The sequence below is a fragment of the Pseudonaja textilis genome, chromosome 1, assembly GCF_049901715.1.
Source record: "Pseudonaja textilis isolate UNSWEBS1 chromosome 1, rPseTex1.2, whole genome shotgun sequence".
Classification (NCBI taxonomy): Eukaryota; Metazoa; Chordata; class Lepidosauria; order Squamata; family Elapidae; genus Pseudonaja; species Pseudonaja textilis.
The window spans coordinates 327,645,156-327,667,967 of NC_141990.1; the positions used below are offsets into that span (position 1 = coordinate 327,645,156).

At 40.7% G+C, this 22,812-nt stretch overlaps 1 protein-coding gene across 8 annotated transcripts in view; it reads right to left on the minus strand.

The window, feature by feature from the left end:
* CSNK1G2 (casein kinase 1 gamma 2) overlaps positions 1 to 22,812 on the minus strand; it is a 108,913-nt gene that overhangs the window by 50,453 nt on the left and 35,648 nt on the right. Inside the window, exon 1 of one of the 8 annotated variants that reach the window (XM_026698971.2) lies at positions 6,080 to 6,307. The exons of 6 other annotated variants lie outside the window; for them this stretch is intronic. The gene's annotated coding sequence lies outside the window, so the exon portion shown is untranslated. Of the gene's footprint in view, positions 1 to 6,079; positions 6,308 to 22,812 lie in introns of those variants that run through there. One more of the 8 variants, XM_087922749.1, reaches the window with a different exon arrangement.

Sequence of the window (22,812 nt, forward strand, 5' to 3'; positions counted from 1 at the left end):
TGGAGGCTCCAGATATTATGCTGCCAGCTCTCAAATAAACAGAAAGGAATTTCTAAGGAATAGTCGCATTCTATCAGGTCTAGAGATTGCTACAATTGGTAGAAAATCATTAGTTTAAGTAAAACAGGACACTGTCAAATTAACTGGAGATTCTGTTGCTCTTTAAAATAATTACTTATTTAGCTCCTCCTGATTAGTTGTTTAATTAGTTAGATCCTGGTTTTAAGGAAGTTCCACAAAGACATCCAGCATAGTGGCTGTCTCACCTCATATTTTAGTTTTTCTGAGTGCAAGAGAAATAGTAAAATATATTCCTCATTTATCCTTTCCTCAGTGTCCCTGCCCACCTCAGGATGTCCTAATCTGTAAAGAGTGGCACCATGGTCAGTAAGTGAAGCACATGTTTGTTAACTGAACCATACAAATGTTAACAAATTCAGCTTTCCAAATGGGCAGACTTATCTGGAAATCAGAAAAAAAAAGTTACAAATCATGATCACAAGTCACTGCAACCAGACATAAATGCAAGCCAGTTGCCAAGTGTCACAATTACAATCATTTAACCAAGGGGCTGGTGTGATAGTGCAAGTGCAGGTCATAATTCACTTTTTCCGAGGCTGTCATAACTTTGAACTGAGTGGTGCGGTGGCCTAGAGGTGGAATTCTCACCTCACAATCAGGAGGCTGTGAGTTTGATCCTAGGTAGAGGCAGATATTTCTCTCTCTGGGCACAATGAGACTGTATCTGCTGAAAAAAACTCCTCATTGGTGACAGGAAGGGCATCTGGCCATTAAAACACTCAGGTCCATTCAGTTGCCAAGACTCCACCCCGCAAGGGATTATGGAGTTGTTAAAAGAAGCTGATGTCATAACTTTGAACTCTTGTCAACTATGAACAGTCATAAACTGAGGATTTACTTCTATCTATAAATAATTCTGCCTCCCCTCCCTACTTTCCCAGCATCATCCAGATATGTTTGGCCCTATTACCTGCTGCAACATGCGAGTTGAGATTCAAGCACATCTGGAGTTGAGGAAAGCTGCTACATATTTCCCTGAGATGGGAGTATAATGCATTGTTTAGGTTTTCAACCTGAACTGTTTGGGCTTTCAATCTGAATTGTTTAGGCTTTCAATCTTGTTTGGGTTTTCATACTTCTATGAAAAATCATTACAGTTTAAAATTAAAATTCATATGACATGAAGAAAGGAGGGATTGAGGTTGGATTCTTCTACTGTACAATTTAAGAAGGTGGTTATGCTGGTTGAAACAGAACAGTGGTAACCCAATGAAAGAGGGTAACATTAGGCACAGGACAAACAAGAACCAAAATGGAAAAAATTTTTACACACCCTGCAATTATCTCCGGGAACTTGCAAATTTTGTTTAGAAAGTGTTTCCTTTTTCTTCCTTCCATAGCTACTTCCCCAGCATCTTCAGTTTTTCAATATTTACATTTCAATATTTACAATACATTTCTTTTCTTTCTTTTTCTTTTATATATACTGAGAGTATTTGCACCAAGACAAATTCCTTGTGTTCCAACTACACTTGGCCAATAAAGAATTCTATTCTATTCTATTCCAGTCTAAATACTTGTGTCTTATAACATCAGGTAAATAAAATGATCAAATCAGTGAGATAAGCTGGATTCCTGGTGTCTTCTTGGAAACTATATGGAAGCAGTTGTGATTTCTTCTTCCAGGGTGTGTGTGCGTGTGTGTTTTTTTCCCTTAATTTCCTAGTCAAGCTTGTGTCTCCATCGAAGTAGTGGCCAAGCCTGGTTCTGCTTAGTTTCCCAACCCATGCATGATTAACCAAGTATGACTACCTGTTGAAGCATTAAGTGTGCAACCACAAAACATTTTTTTTTAAATATTAAATAATTCATGAAGAATATATTACCCTTAGCTTATGGAAATGTCCTATTCCAAAGAAAACTAGCTTTGTGTTTGAGACATCAGGAATCAGGAAAAGTATTCATCAACAGTTCTCATCGATAAAAGAGAGTATAAAGTAGCTCACAATTGAACCATGGGGTCCTTGGTGGCTGTTTTCTTGAAGATATTTTATTACTCGACTAGGTAACATCGACAATGGCTTATGAAATATCTGCAAGAAAACAACCAAGCTCAGAGCAATGTGATGCTGCCTAGGACAGTGATGGCTAACCTTTTCCTTGTTGCGTGCCAAAAGTGCTCGTGCACACGCATGTGTGTGTGTACCTGCACCAATAATGCAATGTGCACACGAACCCCCCCACGCCGTGCCCCCCTTTGCATGCACGGCAGATACCCGACAATCAGCTGGCTGGCAGGGGGTGTGCGCGTATACGCAGTGGGTCTGTTCCAGGCAACCTCTCAAGTGCTGGCAGAAATGGCTCCGCGTGCCACTTCTGGCACGCTTACCATAGGCTCGCCACCATGGACCTAGGACTTCAGTGTTTCTCTTCAAATTAAAATGAGGTAAAAATCCTGCATCCAGGACTCTTTGACATTTTTATTAGCAACTGGAATAATTAAAAATATGGAGGGAGCACTTATTATCTGAAAGGGAGCAACATGGATGGAGCCATTAATATTCCAAAAGACTGAAATGTAATTCTGGTAACCTTGATAGGTTCTGAAAGTTAAGAGAATGAAATTTGACAGACTCTCAATGCTCATTCCTTCATTTCAGAAACAAAAGATATGGAGATGTAGGATAGGAGATTTATGAAGATGATCTTGGAACAGTAGCTGGGTTCAGAATGATTATGAGTCAGCAATGTGATGCTGCCACAGAAAAATCCAATGCAACTTTCAGCTGCATCGATAAAACCAACGGCTTCCAAATCATACGCAATGATAGTTGATAGTTGCTTGTTATTCTGTGATAACTGACCTCAGCTCAAGCACTGCATTCTGTTCTGGGTACCACCCCTTTAAGAAAGATTCAGACAAAGTGAAAAAAGTTTAGAAAAGGCAATAAGAATGATCAAGAGACTATTAACGAAGTTTTATGAAGAGAAGTGATCTAGCAGTATAAGCAGTCTGACAATGAAACCAGTGACCCAGGGTGATAGTGGCCTCCCCTTCATTGGGTGTGCTCAAGCAGAAAGTAGTCAATCATCTGTCTGGGATGCTTTAATTTGGATTTCTGTGCTGAGCACAGGGTTGGATTCAATGACCCAAATGGAACTGGCCCCTCCAAGTCCATCATTTTAGAAATCTCAGTGTTACTTTGCTCCAAGCTAGGGTGGAGAACCCATGAGAACTCTCCAGACCTAGGAGACCTTGTCCAACCGTGGCAACTTTAAGACTTGTGGACCATGTTGACTGGGGAATTCTGGGAGTTGAAATCCACAAGACTTAAAGTTGCCAAGATTGGACAATCCTGCTGCAGACTGTTGGATTCCATCTCTTATCATCCCTAGACAACGTGGCCAAGGATGTTGGGAGTTGATTGCCAAACATCTAGACAGTTGGGAAGACTCACAGAATAGTTGGGCCACTGCTGGATTTAAAGATATACCACCTACATTTAGTTATTAAAGTAGAATTTTGCTGGGTGGAGAGAAACACACAATGATAGTCCAAGATCTCCTAAAAAGGAGTAAAGCTTTGCACAGCACAAAAAAGGAGTATTTTTTCCAGGGGTGGGATGCTACCGGTTCTGCCTGGTTCTAAAGAACCTGTAGCTCTGAAGAGCAGCAGACATCGAACAGGTTCTGTGTCTGCTGCTGTTTGGCCCACCCCCCCCCACCCAGGCTTTTACCTGTTCTTTATTTCCTGCTTTTTCAACCTCAGCTGCTTTGCGCGGCACAGCTGAGGTTGAAAAAGCAGGAAAAAGAGGCTTTTCAAATTCTGTGCACTTGCGCGTAGCGCTTTTCCGCTATTTGGGTGGCACAGCTTAAGGTTTTTTTACACCTGCGCACAGAGTAGCCACCGAACCAGTAGTAACACTGGTTGAATCCCACCCCTGATTTTTTCCCTTGCATCCCACTACAGGATTAGTTTGTTCTACTGCAGAAAAAAAATTCCCCTTTTCCCCATTTCTAGTTATGCTCTAAAAAGACAATAAAACAAAGCGCACAAAAGCTCCTTGGTCCAATAAGGGAAGAATATACTGACAACCAACTTAGCTCTGGCAAGGTCCTAAAACAGAATTGAAGATGACAATGGCTGGAGTTGACATTTAGCCATAAGATGGCTTGCTTGTTTGTCTTAATATGCTATGGTTAAAAAAATTCTGCCTCAGCATGATATGCAAACATAACGATCGCTCCTTGGGAGAGATTCTGTTCTGAAGTGCTGGGCAAGGATCAGAGGACCTAGACTCAAATCTACTATAAGTCATGGAAGTCCACAATGTGGTTTTCGCCCGTGCTGACTCTCTTTTTCAGCCCAACTTATGCTACCAGGCTGAAGTGGGAAAACTGGATAAGGGCCTGCTACGTTTGCCACTTGACCTCCAAAAGAAAAAGTGGAACTGAATATTTTCTTAAAATAGAGAGCTGGACAGTACCCATTTTCCTTCCCTGCCTTGTAAGAAAGTACGAGTTGAGTGGTCTGATAGTGAAGCCAGTTACCAATGGAGAGTAGAGAGTGGAAAGCTCCCTTTTGTTAGATATACAGGTAAGTCTTTGACCCAACATTTTCTTTAACGACCATTCAAAGTTACAACAGCACCGTGCTGCCGCACTGAACAGCTGAGGCCCTTATTGGGCTGATTGCTGGAAGCTGCTCCAACTGCTCCCACGTGGTTGCGGCTTAAAACACTAGGGCCACCACCCTGAGCGCTCCCACCAAGACAGGGGTTAAAAAAACCCTCTTTCCTGGATGCAGCTCTCCAAATCGCTATTTTCCACTGTTGAAGACTTTTTAAAATGAAAAAAGGCCTCCACCTCGAAAGCGAAGTGGAGCCCCAGAATTCATGTCCATCCTGGCTGGACTGAGTCGAAAACTGGGGCATGGCCATGGCACAAGGTGGAGCTTCAATCAATGCGAAAACACAGTCCAATAGGCCAAGGATTCGAGCCTACCCCACCCCTCTCTCTCTGGACTCTCGGAGCCACAGAGAGGAAAAAGGTGACTCATGACCACATTTCATACTTACAGCTATTGCAGCATTTCCATAGTCACGTGATCAAAATCCAGATGCTTGGCAACTGACTCATATTTATGACGGTTGTAGTGTCCCAGGGTCATGTGATCGCCTTTTGAAACCTTCTGAGAAGCCAAGTGAATGGGGAAGCCAGATTTACTCGACAACCCTGTTATTAATTTAACTTGCAGTGATTCACTTAAAAACTGTGTCAAGAAAGGACATAAAATGGGGCAAAACTCAATTTTGGGCTCAACTGTGGTTGTAAGTTGAGGATTACCTCAAACCACGAAGAGTCTGGGTATCTGAAGGATTATGCTTTAATTGGGATTTCTACAAGAAGTTACAGAGTTTGGATGCAGTTACTTTAAATGGTCCTTTCCAGTTCTATCTACATCTCCATACAGCATTTTATTTTTTTATTATATTTACATTTCTATCCCAGTTGCCCTCAAAGGACTTAAAAGAGACCACCACAAAAAGTGCCATGCGTGGAATGAATACAAGTGCCATTTCCAAGAAACCACTTCCCTTCCTTTTTCGCTTTTGAAAAGACAAAAGTGGAAATTCAATCTTGGGATGTTAGAAACCATTCAATAAATACGTCCCAATCTAATCTCCAAAGCAATAATAGATGGATCCTTTCTAAACTAGGTCAACTGGATTCCAAAGAAAGTGAATTCAAACCAATCCACGGGGCCTAGACTCGATATTCGATGCACTTTTGTACAATGACTTTCACTCGAGCTAATTGGTTCTTCTGTATTCCTAAGCAGTCTAATTTTTCAATATCAGACAGAAAATCAACAAAATATGACTGTTGTCCTTCATTATCTTTAGAGGAATCTCAGTCACCCTGGTTGGAAACAATACATTGAAATCCACGAGCTTCTGGACCAACACAAAACAGCCCATTTTATGTTCCAGAGAATTAACCAAAGACATTTCACTATGTAGCACTTAAAATATTATGACACGGCTGGTTTTCTTACCCTCGTTTTCCTTCCTTATGTGCTCTGGGACAAATAGTAGCCTTAAGGACCTTGATTTGCACGAGTGAAAATTTTCAACCCTGAGCGGAACACATCCAAGGAACAGCCAGAATAAAATGCCTTTTTTTCCTCCTTTTCCTGTACCCACGTAGACTCCTATTTCAACAGGAAACTCCTTAACTACTCACAAAAAGGACTGAACAGATCATCATCGGCTGAGGCTACGTCAGGAAGAAACTGACACTGCTTGAGGGTGGAGGAGGCGGCCAGCTGTTGAGAAAGGAAGCAACATCATAAACATACACACACACACACACACACACACACAGAGCTGCCAGCCGGGGAAGGCTTTCCTGAAAGTGTGTCAGTGTGTGTCAAGAGGGAAGGGCAGGGCTAAACCCTAGGACGGTACATGTGTTGTTGGTGCTGGGCAAAACAAACAAAGCCTACCTTGCAAATGCAGGCTGACAATCTAGGAATGCTCACAACCTCGGCTTCTTCACATCCCAATTTGGTAGAACCGAAGAAAAAGCCCATCACTAAAGTCTCAACACTGTTTATACCAGGGGTATCCAGCTTTGGCAACTTTAAGACTTGTGGACTTCAGTTCCCAGAATTCCAGCAGAGCTGGCTGAAGAATTCTGGGAGTTGAAGTCCAACAAGTAGAATAGAATAGAATAGAATAGAATAGAATAGAATAGAATAACAAAGTTGGAAGGGACCTTCGAGGTCTTCTAGTCCAACCCTCTGCCTAGGCAGAAAACCCTATATCACTTCAGACAAATGGTTATCCAATCTCTTCTTAAAATCTTCCAGTGTTGGAGCATCCACAACTTCTGGAGGCAAGTTGTTCCACTGATTAATTGTTCTAACTGTCAGGAAATTCCTCCTTGGTTCTAAGTTGCTTTTCTCCTTGATGAGTTTCCACCCGTCGCTTCTTGTTCTGTCCTCAGGAGCTTTGGAGAATAGCTTGACTGCCTCTTCTTTGTGGTAGTCCCTGACATACTAGAACACTGCTATCATGTCTCCCCTAGTCCTTCTTTTCATTTGACTGGACATACCCAGTTCCAGCAACTGTTCTTCACATGTTTTAGCCTCCAGTCCCCTAAATATCTCTTTGTTGCTCTTCTCTGCACTCTTTCTAGAGTCTTACAGTCTCCACGATTAGGCACCCCTGGTTTACACATCTAGGCCACTATGATCTCCCATTATTATTATCCACAGCATTGCCTCAAGGAAGAGGGTATGTGACAGTACAAGTAGTCTTCGACTTACAACAGTTCATTTAGCGACCATTCAAAGTTACAATGGCACTCAAAAATAGCAATAGCATTCAGATTTATGGACCGTTTCGCAGTGCTTTACAGCCCTCGCTAAGCATTTTACAGAGTCAGCATATGCCCCCCCAACCAACAATCTGGATCCTCCTTTTACCCACCTCGGAAGGATGGAAGGCTGAGTCCACCTTGAGCCTAGTGAGATTCGAACTGCCAAATTGCAGGCAGCAAAAGTAGCCTACAGTACTGCACTCTAACCACTGTGCCACCATAGCTCAAAAAGTGACTGATGACCATTTTTTCACACTTACGACTATTGAGGCATGCCCAGGTGATCAAAATTCAGGCACTTGGCAACTGACACGTCTTTATGACAGCTGCAGTGGCCCAGGCACATGCGATCATGGGGGAGCCAGATTCACTTAACAGCCAGGTTACGAACTTAACAACTGCTATGAGTCACTTAACAACTGTGACAGGAAACGTTGTAAAGCGGGGCAAAGTTCACTTAACAGATGTTTTGCTGAAGAAATGTTGCAACAAGTTCTCACTTAACAGCATACACTTTGGACTCAATTCTGGTTGTAAGTCAAGGGCTACCTGTTAAGTCAAGCTTTACCTGTACTGGTAATGCAAAATTCTTGTCACTGGAACAGTTTCCAGGTAACACACACGGCCACAAAACTACATTTTCCAAATCTTGTTCTTCCATTTTAACAAGTGTCTGAATGGCAGCGGGCTACTCCCTGTAATGGCTTATGTTTTAAACTACCCATATCCAAGTCCTTTCTGCTCCCCGGTACAGATAATAATGTTCCTTATTGGAGTTTAAATTGAACACATTTGGTTAACCCGGTGCAGATAGTCCTCACCCTACGACCACAACAGAGTCCAAAATTTATGTTAATTTAAAAAAATTAAAATTAAAATAATTAAATATTAAAATAATTAAATTATAATGTAATTTGTTAAGCGAGCTTTACCCCATTTTATGACATTTCCTTTTTTTTAAATAGAATATTTTATTAAATTTTACACTTTTAAAAACGAATCATATATACAATTTTTGCAGTAGTGAATCACTGCAGTTGATAATAAGTTAGTAGCCTGGTTGTTAAGTGAATCTGGCTTCCTCGTGGACTTTGCTTGTCAGAAGGTCACAAAAGGGGATCCCATGACCCCAGGACGCAGCAACAGTCATAAGTATGAACCAGTTGCCAAGTACCTGAATTTTGATCCCATGATCATGGGGATGCTGCAAAGGTCATTAACTGTGAAAAACGGTCATAGGTCCCTTTTATCAGTGCCGCTGTTAACTTTGAATGGTCACTAAATGAACTGTTGTAAGTTGAGGACTGCCTATACAAGTAATCCTTAACTCTGGACCACAACTGAGACCAGAATTTCTGCTCCTAAGCCAGACGGTGCTTAAATGAGTCATGCCCAATTTGATGATAGATATGGTACGGTTGTTAAGTGATAGATATGGTACGGTTGTTAAGTGAATCACTGCAGTTGTTAAGTGAATCATGCGGTCCTTAAAAGATAATCTGGCTTGTCCCATAGACTTCGCTTGTCAGAAGCCAAGCAAAGAAAGTCACCAATCACCAAGGATGATCTCTTGGCTCCAGGATGCTGCAAATGTCATATATATATGCTGGTTGCCAGGCACACAAATTTGGATCAGGTGACTGTGGGGATGCCGTGATGGTTGTAAATGCAAGGACCAGATGACAGAAGGGTTTTTTTTTTCTCAGTAATTTAGTTGTAATTTCAAGCAAATGCAAAAAGAACGGTTGAGCACTACCTGTACAAATCACTAACAGAAGAATAAATAATAAGCAATATTCAGGTAGTTCTCGACTTACGACCACAACTGAGCCCAGAGTTTATGTGGCTAGGTGAGAAATCTGTTGAGAGTTTTGCACCATCTTATGACTTTTCTCGCCACATTTGCTAAGTGAATCAACTGCAGTTGTTTAATTAGTAACACTGTTGTTAAAGTGAATCTGGTTTCCCCCATTGACTTTGCAAAAAAGGGGATTACATGATCCCAGGGCACTGCAACCATCATAAATGTGAAGTCAGTTGTCAAGCATCCCAATGTAAATCATGTGACCATGGGGATGCTGCAATAGTCATTCTGTATGTGTGAAAAATGGTCATCAGTCCGTTGTAACTTTGAACAGTCACTAAATGTTGTAAGTTGAGGACTACTTGTACTTGTCCTCAACTTGCCACCATTTAGTGACCGTTCAAAGTTGCAACAGCACTGAAAAAAGTGATCTGGGGCCCCTTTGTGCTGAGCGCCCTTTTGTATTCACTCTACACCTACGACTACACTCCCTCTTGTCCCACTAACTCTATAATAAAATTTGCAGACGACACCATGTTGGTGGGACTCATATCAGGAGGAGACGAGGCGGCCTATAGGTCAGAGCTTCTCAGACTGGTCTTGTGGTGTAAGAGTCATAACCTCACCCTGAACATCAACAAGACCAAAGAATTGATTACAGACTTCAGAAGATGCAAAGCAGAGCCTCTCCCGCTAATATATCAATGGAGATTGCGTGGAAAGAGTTCATAGTTTTAAATATCTAGGAACTCATATTTCCGACAACCTTACTTGATCGGTCTACACTATGGCCACTGCAAAGAAGGCCCAACAGCGTCTGCACTTTCTGAGGTTACTGAAAAAGAGTAGTCTGGGTGAGAAGTTGCTGTTACTTTTTACCGGCCTACCATTGAGAGCATTTTGGCATACCGTGTAACGGTGTGGTATGCTGGATGCTCTGTAGTGGATAAGAAGAGGCTCCAGAGAGTTATAAATACAGCACAAAAATCATCAGTAGCTCTCTTTCCTCTTTGGAAGAGATTGTGAAGACCAGACTCCTCTCTAGAGCACTAAAAATCTCCAAAGACTGTTCTCATCCTGGACAATCATATTTCAATGAGTTACCATCAGGGAGGCGTTATAGGTGTCTTAAAATGAAGACTAATAGATTGAGAGACAGTTTCTTTTCCAAGGCAATGTCTTGAATCAAACAGTGCATTTGTGATTTAGTCCTATTATTATTATTTTAATTATTTTAATTTTAAATACTTGTGGTGTGATTGTGATATGGTATTTGGGGCTCTGTGCTGTAATAGCTTTCAAATTTCATTGTATTCGTGGAATGCAATGACAATAAAGGTATTCTATTTTCACACTCACAACTATTGTAGCATCCCCACCAGTGGTGGTATTCTACCGGTTCGGCCTGGTTTGTTTGTTTTTTCCCCAAAAGTTTTTTATTTTTTAAATTTTATGCATCTTTCCACGTGAGGAACATGTTTCCAGGTTATAACACTTGTACATAGTCATACTTTCATTTGCATTATTCTTATATAATATTAACTCATATCATTATCCATTTCACTCATCTTTAAATAAGTTTACATTTTATATTTCATATTTCAATTCATTAATTCAATATCAATATCATTTCATCCATACATAAGTTTTCAAATCTTTCTCCCCTATTATTTCCATTTTCAGCTTACCACCTATTTTATTTTACTTTATGTTTAACAGATTTAACAGATAATCAGAGTTGGAAGGACCTTGTAGGTCATCTAGTCCAACCCCCTGCCCAAACGGGAGACCCTACACCATTTCTGACAGGTGGGAGTCCAATCTCTTCTTGAAAGTCTCAAGTGATGGCACTCCCACAACTTCCAAGGGCAACTTCTGTTCCATTGGTTGAGTGTTCTGTCAGAAAGTTTCTACTTATTTCCAGATTGAATCTCTCCTTGTTCAGTTTCCATCCATTATTCCTTGTCTGGCCTACAGGCGTTCGGCCCGGTTCTGACGAGCCGGTAGCGGCAATGAGCAGGAGAGACTGAACCGGTTCTCTCCGACACTCAGTGTTGGGCCCGCCTGCTGCCCAGGCTTCCATATCCTTTATGTCCTGCTTTTGAAGCACAGCTGCTTTGCACGGCACAGCAATTGTCATGGTGCTGAAGTGTCATGGAGGGTGCAAGATTGCAGGAGGTGACTCAAAATGCCTCTGTGCCTGCGCAAAGTACGCATTTGGTGCGTGTGCAAAGCCCGCACGCACGCGCAAAGCCCGCCCACCAAGCCACACCCACCAAACCGGTGGTAAAAACATTTCAAACACACCACTGATCTCCATGGTCATGTGATGGAAATTCAGATGTGGCAGCTGGCATGTATTCATGACAGTTGCACTGTCCAGGCAACCGACATGTATGTATGACATTTGCAGCATCCTGGAGTCATGATTGTCCAGGGTCATTTGTAACCATCCCAGCCGGCTTCTGACAAGCAAATGGAAGAAGCCGGATTTGCTTTATGACTATGTAATTCACTTAACAATTGCAATGATTTGCTTAACAATTGTGGCAAAAAAGTCACAAAAAGGAGCAAAACTGCCTTGCTTAGCAACAGAAATTTTGGGCTCGATATGATCGTAAATCAAGAAACTATATGTATTAGGTCGAAATAGTTATAGATCAGATAAAAATATTATTCTGCAGATAAGAAACCCAAATAATTTTATTTGGCACAATCCATGTATCGCATAACCCCAAAAATGATTTCTAATCAGAATTATACATCATTTAGTTTTGATGTTGGAAGTTATGGTAAACACGGAAGCATATTTCCATCAGTTAATTAGCCTTTCTTCTAAAAAAAGACTTCAAGGCCTTTCCCACTTTTTCCACATAAAATTCTTGCAGCAATTAATACAGACTATGCTGGTTTAATGCACTTCGAAGGGATATATTATACGATCTACTGAAATTTAATAAGAATTTCTCAGGTTGCTATGGAATTATAACCTTCAAAATCTGTTCCATTCTATGATGTAACATTTTCCAGTATTGTTTGGCTTCACAACAGGGCCATCGTTTGTGAAAGGAGACTTGAACCAATTCGTTACATTTCCAATATTTTTGGGAGGAAATTATTCATTTTAACCAAGGTTGGAGTAATGTACCAACACCAAAACATCTAACATCAGCTCTAACTATGTTCGTTTAACATTCTTCTTCCAATCAAATTCCTACTGTTGTTATCCCTGTGTTCAATTTTTGCTCCATTTAAGAAAGTCTACCTGGCTTTCTGTTAGCTTCTCTTCCATCAGACTTATTCTTGGCCAGCTCTGCTTCCTGCTTCATCTCTGGTGCTCTCCTGCTCTGGTTATTTTCTGTGTTTTCTTCTTTTCATGCACCACCCACCTCATATATGACTTCCTCTCTATGAAATGTAAACACCCCACATGCCAAGGCATGAGAATAAGCAGTGGCTCTTGAACGCTCCTTTGGGCAACTGGAGAAGATCAGAACTTGTGGGAACCGGAAAAAACCAGCCACAGTAGAGAAGCTTCAATTCAAAGGAAAATTGGTCCACCTATTGTATACAGTTTGTCGCAGCAATAGCTTTGCCTGTGACAAGGAAACTAGATTCCATGGGGCATTTTAAAAAAAATCAAGCAAAATGTTTTTACTTCCTTTATATCCAAGATTTATAGAAATGTATAGAGCAGAGGTGGGTATTCAGCAGGTTCTGACCAGTTCTGGAGAACCAGTAGCAGAAATTTTGAGTAGTTCGGAGAACCAGTAGCGGAAATTTTAAGTAGTTTGGAATACCACCTCTGACTGGCCCCGCCCCCATCTATTCTCTGCCTCCCGAGTCCCAGCTGATCTTTATTCAATGCCATTGTAAATTCAAACAGTCACTAGATGAATGGTTGTAATTCGAGGACGACCTGTAATTCACACAACATTCATTCATTCTTTCGTTCATTTCTTTTCATCCCTGTTCAGAACCAAAAATGGAAGATCCTGGAACTTGCTGTTGTTCAGTTGCTAAGTCATGTTTGACTTTTCAATATCTTCATAAATGACTTAGATGAGGGAATAGAAGGGGAACTTACCAAATTTGCAGATGATACTAAGCTGGCAGGAATCGCTAACACCACACCTAAGAAGATAGGCTGAAGATCCAGATGGATCTTAACAGACTTGAACAATGGGCCCTACCTAACAAAATGAAATTCAATATAGAGAAAAGTAAAGTCCTACACTTTAGGCAAGAAAAACCAAAAATACAGATATAGAATGGGTGAAACCAGGCTCAATAGCAGTAACTGTGAGAGGGATCTTGGAGTCTTAGTGGACAACCAGCTAAATATGAGCCAGCAGTGTGCAGCTGCAGCCAAAAAATCCAGTGCAATCCTAAACTGCATTAAGAGAAGGATACAATCAAGATCAAGTGAAGTACTAATACCACTTAGTAAGACCACACCTAGAATACTGCATCAAGTTTCGGTCACCACACTATAAAAAGATGTCGAGACTCTAGAAAAAGTGCAGAGAAAAGCAACCACAATGATTAGGGGACTGGAGACTGAAATATTTGAAGAACGGTTACAGGATCTGGCCATGGCTAGTCTAGTGAAGAGAAGGATCAGGGGAAATATGATAGCAGAGTTCCAATATTTGAGGGACTGCCACAGAGAGGAAGGGGTCCAGCTATTTTCCAAAGCACCTGAAGGCCAAACAATGAATAATGGATGGAAACTGACCAAGGACAGATTCAACCTAGAAATATGGAGACATTTTCTGACAGCAAGAACAATCAACCAATGGAACAGAAATTGCCTTTGGGGTCTTCCGGTTTGGGTTTCTTCAGCGACAGGCCGAAATCCGTGATCATGCGCGGTTTCGATCTGTGCTCGCCGCTGGAGCGCCCTGATCCTTTGGATTCGGGGCTGAAGCCACCCCGTATAGGTGAAGAGGGAGATTGCTAGCCGAGTGGAGGGGAGCTACATCTCTCCTCCTTGGCTGGTCTAAACTCCCTTTCCCAAAGGTGGTTGCAGCGGTGGTCAGAAAAGGCCACCTCAAAGAAGAACCCAACTGGATAAGATTGTGCAGGAGGAAGACAAAGAAGAAAGCAGGACAGACTGGGCTAAACAACAGAGAACATCTAAGCAAGGTATCCTGAATTTAAAAGTACTTAGAGGGATACTTCTGAAAGAAGATTTTTAAGCAGAGAAGGAGAGAGAAAAGGAGGTTAAAAACCCTTTTTAAAAAAACCTTTATATTGACAATTACAAAAGGTATGGAAAGAAATTTATGTTAATCTATTTTGACACTAATAGGCAACTTTAATCTGAAATCTAAGTGTCAAAAGGAGAATAAAGATTTTTTTTTGGTCATTTTAAAAGGAGAAGAACGGAGACAAAAGAGTGGAACTTGGAATAATGAAAAAAATGGAGTGCCATCTGGAAAAATAAAGAGGAGTAACAGTGAAACTTTGAAAAGACTCCCGAGGATACATTGTAACTGAAATCTTATTAAAAGATACAGTAACCCACGGAAAGGAAAAGTAAAGGAAAGAAACAAGAAGTCTGGGATCATTTAGTGATTTTTTTTTAAAAAAAGTTTTGGCATTGTTTTTTTTTCTTTTTCTGTTTTTACTTAAAGTCAATCGGGTGGTTGTTCAAAAGTGCTTAAAATGGCATCACTCCTGAAGGAATTGAAGATGAGTCTTAAAAAACAGAAATAAGATGCAGAAAGGGGAGGAAGATCCTTTGGCTTCGTATTTGATGTTTTTGAAATAGAGATCCTGAACTATGAAAAGCAAAAGGAAAAGTTCCAAGAGCAAGAAGGGCGGGACAAAGAAGAAGCCATTTTTAATGATCAAATAATGCAAAGTGTGGGAAAAAGGGGAAAAAGAGTTAAAAGTTTGAGATCAAAGAGAACAGCCAAAAAGAAAAATAGTCTGAAAAAGAAGTATAACAGCAAGGAGAAGCAGAAAAGAAAAACTACAGAAGGGGAAATTAGAGAGAGAAGGGTATAAAAAAAGGGATGAGAAAAAAAAGCGGGGGGGGGGAGATAGAAAGGGAAAGAACTTATGAGGGACAAAAGCAGAAAATAAAGAAAAAGGGGAAACGTACTAGGATTAAAGGTATTTGCTCAGCTAGAAAACATAGAGACAATGGCTAAATTAAGTTAAAAGTGAGGATTCTGCAAAGGTACAAAAGGTAGTGTTGTGACAGTAGAATACTGTAATGAGTTAGAAGTGAAATAAGTAAATAAGCTATGTGATAAAACTGTACTGTTATGTAATGGTATATTTATTTATAATTAATGCAATAATAAAGAAGGGAGGGAAACATTGTAGTTGTTTCTAAAGATTGATAAAATATTGAAAAAAAATGTGAAAGATGTATAAGGAATTTTTTACCAGTTACTAGAATGAATATGAATTATTTTGCTTATTAATAGTAAATAATGTATAAGATAAAACTGTATGACAATCCAACAGTATGCTTATTAATAATTAATGTAATAATGAAGAAGGGAGGGAAACATTTCAATTGTTCTCAAAGATTGATAAATATTGAAAAGAAACGTGAAAGAGTTACAAGGCTCATACCAGTACTAGAATGAATTTGAATAACTTATGTTTACTAATATGTGTGTGTGTGTGTGTGTGTGTGTGTGTGTGTGTGTGTGTATGTATGTATGTATATTTTGTTATAGTTTTAGAATTATTCTTTTTACATTTTCAAGGGGAAGTACCAAGCAGAGTCTGAATGATGAGATTTACATGATATAAAATAGATATTAGAAATTTGAATGTTATAATTTTTGAATGCACAAATTTAATGTTTAATGAGATTTCGTATGATAATAACAATAAGACTTAAAGGTGTTGCACTCCGATTGGCAATCATAGAGGGAATTTTGTTTTTTAAGAATGTTGGAAGAGAACATATGAAATTGTAAACAAGACAGATGAAAGTATAAGTATAATGAATAAAAAGATATAGAAATTTAGGTAAAAGAAATACAATTGAATAAGAAAAAAATGAGATAACCATAAAACAAAATTAAGAGAAGTAAAGGGAGAAATAGTGAGAAGTTGGAAAAAGAGTAATAAGATATGAAGTTGAATACATAAGATGAATATGCATATGAAATTGTGTCTGTATGGAAATGTGATAACCCGGAACCATGCTGTACTCAAATAAGATGTTTTATTTGTTTTGTTAAAACTCAATAAAACTTTATTAAAAAAAAAAGAAATTGCCTTCGGAAGTTGTGGGAGCTTCATCACTGGAGGCTTTCAAGAAGAGATTGGACTGCCATTTGTTGGAAATGGTGTAGGGTCTCCTGCTTGGGCAGGGGGTTGGACTAGATGACCCACAAGGTCCCTTCCAACTCTGTTAATCTGACTCTTCACAACCTCATGGACCAGAACACCAGGCTCCCTTGTCTTTTGCTGTCTCCCAGAGTTTGCTCAAATTCATGTTCATTTTGTCAATCATCCTATCTATCCATCTCATCCTCTGCCACCTCCTTCTCCTTTGGCCTTCAATCTTTCCCAACAGCAGAGACTTTTTCCAATGAATCCTCTCTCCTCATTAGGTGGCCGAAGTATTTGAGCTTCAGTTTCAGTAACTGTCCTTCCCAAAATCAGTCAGAGTTGGTTCCCTTTATAAATCCTGGAAGTAGGAGAAGCCAAAAAATCAAGAGCCACTCGGTGTTGCTCGGATTGAACTGGGAGCCTGCTGTGTTCTCGCCGATATCCCACAACCCCCAGGCAGCGAGACAGAAACTCCACGGCATCACTCAGGAAGCGTAGGGTGGAGATATAAAGCTAGATATCATCAGCACACTGATAACTCACACCACATCGTCGGATGACCTCACCCAGCGGCTAAGGCGATGGCTTATTGGATTTCTTCAATATGCTAATACAATTTTAGTCTCATCCAGTGCATTGTGGGAACCCAATTTTCTGGTTTCAAGGGAGAGACTCTAACTTGTAGATTAAGCACATATTTTGCATGTGGGAAGCCACTTTCAATCTCTTGTGATCTCACGTTAATGAGGTCCAGGTAGCATAAGCATAAGATATTTGTTATTGCAGACTCATTATAGACTTGAAGGAATTAGTATCAGAAGGATTTTTTTTAGCCAACTCATCAGTTCAGACAAGGCTGTTAGAGTGGTTTGCAAAGACCAGTGTAATTCATTCGGTTGGCTTACAACCAAAAAGCATAAAAGGAGTATGAAATAAGGGAAATAAGAAAGGTAAGTACAGTCCTTAAAAAAAAAAAAGGCAAACTTCCTGGCTCAATGCAAACTCAAAACTTCAGATCAATTCTAAGAAAAAAGGCACTTGAGTTATTTTTGTTTTTAGAAAATCAGGAAGTAACCTAATCCAGGCTTATAAAAGTCGGCCTGTTGTGGAGCATATTTTTTCTTCTTTTTCTCATAAGATGAAAAGCCATATGGGCAGCACAACCGTGGGAACTATAGTCCAAAACTTATGAATGGCACTAGGGTGGAGGAAATATCAGGAAATATTGGCTCTTACAAGATTATGTGCCATCAAGTTATACAGAATAACAGAGTTGGAAGGGACCTTGGAGGTCTTGGTGTGGACTCTTATCAATCACATAGAAGTAGTCCTCGACATATGACCACAATTGAGCCCAACATTCCCACTGCTAAGCAAAACAGTTGTTAAGTGAGTTTGGCCCCATTTTGCAACCTTTTCTGCCACAGTGTTAGGTGAATCATTGCAGTTGTTCAGTTAGCTAACACAGGTCAGAGCAGATCAGATAATCAGAGTTGGAAGGGACCATGTAGGTCATCTAGTCCAACTCCCTGCCCAAGTGGGAGACTCTACACCATTTCTGACAAATGGAAGTCCAATCTCTTCTTGAAAGTCTCAAGTGAAAGTCTCAAGCTCCCATAACTTCCAAGGGCAACTTCTGTTCCATTAGTTGATTGTTCTCACTGTCAGAAAGTTTCTCCTTATTTCCAGGTTGACTCTCTCCTTCTTCAGTTTCCATCCATTGTTCCATGTCTGGCCTTTGGGTGCTCTGGAAAACAGCTTGACCCCTTCCTCTCTATGGCAGCCCCTCAAATATTAGAACACTGCTATCATGTTTACCCTGGTCTTTCTCTTCACTAGACTAGCCATGCCCAGTTCCTGCAACTGTTCTTCATATGCCTTAGTCTCCAGTCCAGGTGTTAAGTAAACCTGGCTTCCCTATTGATTTTGCCTGTCAAAAGATTACAAATGGTGATCGTGTGACCCCAGGACATTGCATCATCATAAACAATAGTCAAGGGTCCAAACTTTGATCAGATAAGTCACATTTTTGTGCCATTGGAACTTCGGACAGTCACTAAATGAATGGTTGTAAGCCAAGGACTACCTGTAGGTGGATTTTCTCCAAGACTTATGTCTTCTGAATGTAGTCTTTCAGCTCTTCCCAATGATGTCTGCTGCTAAAGCCGAATCTGTCTACCCTGCAGCTTTTTTTTCTCTTCTTCCCTTTCCTTCCCCCTTTCCCAGTATTGGATCCTTCTCCACAGAATTATTGCTTGGCTAATGTGTCCATAGTAGGATAATCTCTGCCTGGTCATTTGTGCTTTGAGTGGGTTGATTTTTCCATGATCCATTTGTTTGTTTTCTTAAATATCCATGCTATTCTCAGGAGTCTTCCCAAACATCAACATTTAAAGGCGTCAATACTCTTTTATCCTGTATTGTATTTTCAAAATCCATTTATAGGACTTGCTCTCCGCTATTCATGGCCACATGGGAGCACTACTCAATTGGAAGGCAGATGCTTTTCAAGCAAAGAAAACCGGAAGCCTGTTCAGACCTAGCCAGTAATGAATCTGACCAGAGCTCACATGCTAAAGAACATGTCTCCAGGTTCCTCCCGAAAAAAAATAAGGCTTATAGGTGCTCATTCTTATATACCCAAAGCCTCTTCAAGAGAGAGAGGGGATTATAAATTATAAATAAAGGCTTTATAAATTTGATTAATAAATATCCTATTTGAAGAAATCCAGGTGGCAAGAAATCAAAATACCTTTAAAGAACTCAAGGGGGAGAAATTTATTTATTAAATATGTGTGACATGTAGTTCACTACCAAGCGACTTTGGACGGCTTTAAAGAAGAGCAAACAACTTAAATAACAGATATAACAGAATTGGAAGGGACCCTGGAGGTCTTCTAATCGAACCACCACCACCACCCCCCGCTCAAGCTGGAGACCCTATAACACAGGGGTGTCAAATTATAACACAGGGATGTCAAACTCGATTTCATTGAGGGTTTTATAAGGATTGTGTTTGACCTGGGGGGGGAGGCGTGTGGCCAGGGTGGATGTGGCCAGCACAACATCACTTGTGTCGGCAGGGGGCTGTAGTAACCCAAGCGCTCTGCCAGCGAAAATGGGCTCTCGAGCTCCGTTTTTGGCTGCGACGGCCTCCTACAACCCTCTGCCAGCAAAAAACGGAGCCCGGAAGGGCTGCACGCGGCCCTCAAGAGCTCAGTTTTTGCTGGCAGAGGCACTGCGGGGCCTGTCCTTTGCTATTTCCAGGGCGGTTCTATAGCCAGATCTAAGCACCCCACGGCCTGGATTCGGGCCCCAGGCCTTGAGTTTGACACCCCAGCTATAACATTTCAGACAAATTATTGTTCAATCTCTTCTTAGAAACCTCCAGTGTTGGAGCTGTTCCACTGATTAATGCTGAGAATGAGAATGTTGTTTGGCCTTTGGTGAAGAAAGTGAAGAGGAGTTAAACAGAATGGCTGGACGTGGACAGTTCTGATTTCTGCAATGGTTTCTGCATCCTATCTTGCAAGAATGATCTTTTACGTTGGTCTGAACTGAATTTGATTGGCGAGATATTTTCCCCGAAATGCTGTAAGCAGTGCAAACAATATTAAAATAGATTAAGTCTGAGATCTGGCTGCAATATTTGCAAGAGAGTCTCTAGTATTCTAAACTCTAGTACCATAAACTCTTTATTCAGAATCGTGTTGATTAGAATCTTATTTTACTCATATTGGATAGTAATAGCAGAAAGACATGTGCTTTACATACAGAAGGGATCTTCTGGAAAAACATGAAGATTACTGCTAACATTTCAGATTATACTGGGCTCCAGGGATCAGTTATTCATCTAGATATAGAAAGTTTTCTTAAGATTCATGGGGCAGCGCTCTTATCCTTTTAAATAATCAGCTTGTCCTTTCTTATACCTTTTCAACTTTGAGCATTCCTATTTATAACTATCCAAAAATGTCCGCTTAATTTCAGTAGGGTTCGTTCACAGATAACACGATATATAAGATTGGAGCCTAGCCTGTTAATTGTCAGACTAGATCTTGCATCCAAAATTCCAGTCAGTATATAAAGCTCACTGAAAGAGTTCAGGCTAACTTAGCTCTTTATTATAAATTTGTTAGGCCACTTCCATTCAGAGGACTGAAATGATAAAACACAAATAGAGGGAAAGCATGGTAAAGGCAGAAAAGGTTAGAGTTATGCAGAATAACAGAGTTGGAAGGGACTTTGGAGGTCTTCTAGTCCAACCCCCCCACCCAAGCAGGAGACCCTAAGCCATTTCTGACAGATGGCAGTCCAGTCTCTTCTTGAAAGCTTCCAGTGATGGAGCATCCACGACTTCTGAAGGTAAGCCGTTTCACTGGTTAATTTTCTCACTATCTGGAAATTTCTCCTTAGTTCTAGGTTGGTTCTCTCCTTGATTAACTTCCATCCATTGCTTGTCTTAAAAAATAGTTAATAAATACACAGCTATATTATCTCTATGTACCAAGGGTCCTCAAACTTGGCAGGTTTAAGACTTGTGGACTTCCAACTCCAGAATTCCTGAGCTAACGTGACTGCAGGAGGAATTCTGGGAGTTGAAGTCCGCAAGTCTTAAACCTGCCAAGTTTGAGGACCCCCACTGTATACTATTAAAATTGTCTATAACCTTTAACTGGGCAAGATGGGGCATCATAGGGCAATCAGTTTTGAACCAATGTACCACAAATGGGACAATTTATAGAATGTACCCAAAACCCAGGACCCAACAGGATTGAAATTTGGCAAATTTGTAGTTGCTTCAATGCTGCTGTGCCACTGCCCAAAGTGTCAACAAACCATCCTGCCCTAGCCTACGGGTGACTGGGCTGATCGGCTCCTCTTTTGGTCTCTAGACGGGTCACACCCTAGTGGTTTTGAGGTCAAGCAGACTACCACCAGCTGCCAGAGGGCAGTCAGCCGTGATCAAGCTGGCAGAAAATTGGAAGTTGCTCCCATTCCCACTGTACTTTTTCCCATCCATGCTCATTCTGTCTCTCAGTTTTAGGTAAGGAAATATCTCTGAAAGGGTGGCCCAACAGGTGGAGAGGCTGGGATGGTCCTAAGTGTGAAAAAAAGGTCATAAGTCACTTTTTTCCAGTGCTATTGTAACTTTGAATGGTCACTAAACAAACGGTTGTAAGTCGAGGACTACCTGTACGCTCTTGGGCGTGCCAAGAAAAATAATCCAAGATGGTACCCCTCTACCCAAAAAGTTTGTATTACATTCAGCATAGCTGAACTTGCTCCGGGTTCAAGCTCAAATCACTACTCATGGATATAACCCATTTCCTACCTCGAGGCTGTTTACGCCTTAAGCAAGCCTACCCTCCCAATATTTATTAAAATCCCTTTATCAAAAGCTAGAGTTCTGACAAAACTGTAGCGTATCACTTTTCACCCCTCTCTTTCCCAATTCCCCAAACTAGGAAACATCTAGCAAAAGGGAAGCACACTTGCTGGCAACATTGGCACACCACGAAAGTTAAGACCATAAGCTTCCAAACTTGGCAACTTTAAGACTTGTGGACTTCAACTCCCAGAATTCTCCAGCCGGCTGGAGAATTCTGGGAGTTGAAGTCCACAAGTCTTAAAGTTGCCAAGTTTGGATGCTCCTGATTAAGACCTTCAGAGCTGAAAATCCTCTTCTATTTTAAATCAGACAGAAGCTACTGCTGTAGTAGCTGTCTCGCTTGTGATTTTTATCTTATTTATTTGCCCTCTCTTTCCTTCTCCCTTCCCTGCCTACCTAAAAGAAACACACCTAAGTGGTTCATCAGGACAAGACTTATAAGCTCTCCTGGCTCATGACAGCCACGGGAGGGGGGAATGAAAGAGAAATGTATGAATGCTCCCTCTGTTATACTAAGAAGGATTCCGCTACCCACCCTCCATTAATTCCTATGCTTCTCATTTCAGGACAAGCCATGCCTGAGGTGGAAAAAACACATCCACCCCAGGCGATGCCAAAGGGAACTAGAAATGTCACAATGGAAAAAGAGGCATTTTTTTTTCCTTCAAAGGTGGCATGGGGATTGAAAAGCAGGAAAGTTCTAAAAATAATAAGTACACACATGCTTCTCCACGAGAGCCAGTCACTGAAGTAAAATATGTCTCTGGCTTTTAAAGATGAAATGAAGAAGTGGGATTTGAAAAAGAAAAACATATGCACACACAAAAAAAGAGTGAACAAATCTCCAATCTAGGTAGGCAGGGATAATCTGGAATTTCAATGCTTCAAAAGTTATTTAATT